Below are 2,070 nucleotides of genomic sequence, written 5' to 3'. Positions count from 1 at the left end.
ACATTCATTTTATACATATATACGTTCATGTATATACACGCACCAAAATCACACAACTAACTGTCAAGAATAGAAAAAAATATTTCGGTAAAACGAAAAGAAAACAAAATGAAAAATAAACGAGCATAAACATTGAACGAGAAAAATAAAGGGACACTGGAATTGAAATGATAAGTAAACGCATTATAATATCTTTTATTTTGAGCTGTCGTTCGAACATATGCTTCATCAAATACGATGAAAGGCCGAATAGGAATACACAATAAGTTTAGCATGGTTCGTAAAGATTCTTGTAGAATATATTTTTCCTAAATACCCTATTGAATAAATATCAACTGAGGTGGAAGTGGACAAAACAAAACAAAAGCAAAGAAAAAAAGAAAAAAAGAAAAGAAATATTTTTTTTGTTGAAACCTTAATAAAGGAATAAATAAATGAAGATATATATGTGTGTATGAATATATATACATATATACATATATACATATACATATATATGTATACATATATATTTAATATATTCATGCATGCTTATACATACATATAAATGAATATATATAAACAAATATATATTGACATATATATATGTATGTACATGTGTGTGTGTCTGTGTGTGTGTGTAAACATTTTGAATATTTCTGTTCAATGTCATCGACTGTTAGCTAACTTAATCTAAGGTTAGTGGTGCATGATGGGAAAATATAACATCATCATCATCATCATCATCATCATCATCCCCAGCACCACCATTTTCATAGTAATCAACGTCGCCTCATCCTCGTCATCATTGTGATTATTAGTAATATTGTCATAGTACATATACAAATCAATGGCGCTAACGACGGAGATCACTACCCGGAAGACCTCACTGCTAGAAATAGCCGCTAAATCTCCTTCAATATACAACCTACTGTATTTTAAAGGATAATAAACACAGTCGTTTGTACTGGATATGCAAATTTACTGGATGGTCACGTTAGGACCACTTGGATCCTAGAACAAGTGAATTAGGGCTGAGCTAGGGTTAGGCAACAATAGCAACAATATCTGTATTATAAAACACCCATTGAATGAAAGGGTGAAAGGGTGCGGTAGCGCCCCCTTCTCTTAAATGAGAGCAAGGGGCGCTGCAGTCTACAATTTCCACAATTTGATTCAGCTTCCTTCATATTAGCAGGCCACACACACCTACACAAACACGCGCGCACACACACACACACACACACACACACACACACAAACTAACACACATACACATACGCACTCGCGCACGCATTCTCACACACACCCACACGTACGTATATGTATACACATTTACATGTATACGTATTATAATACATACATACATATATATACATATATATGCATGCGTGTACATTAATACACATTATATACATGTATATATACGGGTATATATATATATATATATATATATAAACAATATATGAGTATATGCATATATATGTACATGTATGTACATACCTTCATCCACATGTACACATAGATACATAACTGGGTACATGACGTGGCAAACGAACATGGACAAAATGATAAACAAGGTACAACAAACAAGCAAGCCACATAGAAACATCTCCTTCATCAGCTGCCACCATTAAAACACCGGCGTTTTGAAGAATTAAGGCAGTGTATATATATATACGTTTCTATATGTATATATATATACGTATATAGAGTATATATAGGTGTGTGTGTGCGTGCGTGCGTGTGTGTGTGTGTGTGCGGGTATGTGTGTTCATATATATGTAGTATGTGTGTGTGTGCGTGTATGTATATATATATGGGTGGGTGTGTATGTATGTATGCATATATATATATATCGCATACACGTACATATATGAGTATGCACGCACGTGTGACGTACACAATAGACAGGTGGATGAAAGAAAAACGAGCGAATGAAAGAAACAGAGAAACGGAGAAACAGAGATAGTGGGACAGAGAAAGAAAGAAAGAAAGAAAGAAAGAAAGAAAGAAAGAAAGAAAGAAAGAAAGAAAGAAAGAAAATAAAGAGTAGCACAGAGAAACAATAAGACCAAAAAAAAAGAAAAA

The sequence above is a fragment of the Octopus bimaculoides genome, chromosome 5, assembly GCF_001194135.2.
Source record: "Octopus bimaculoides isolate UCB-OBI-ISO-001 chromosome 5, ASM119413v2, whole genome shotgun sequence".
NCBI classification, from domain to species: domain Eukaryota; kingdom Metazoa; phylum Mollusca; class Cephalopoda; order Octopoda; family Octopodidae; genus Octopus; species Octopus bimaculoides.
Note: the sequence above shows the minus strand (reverse complement) of the source record.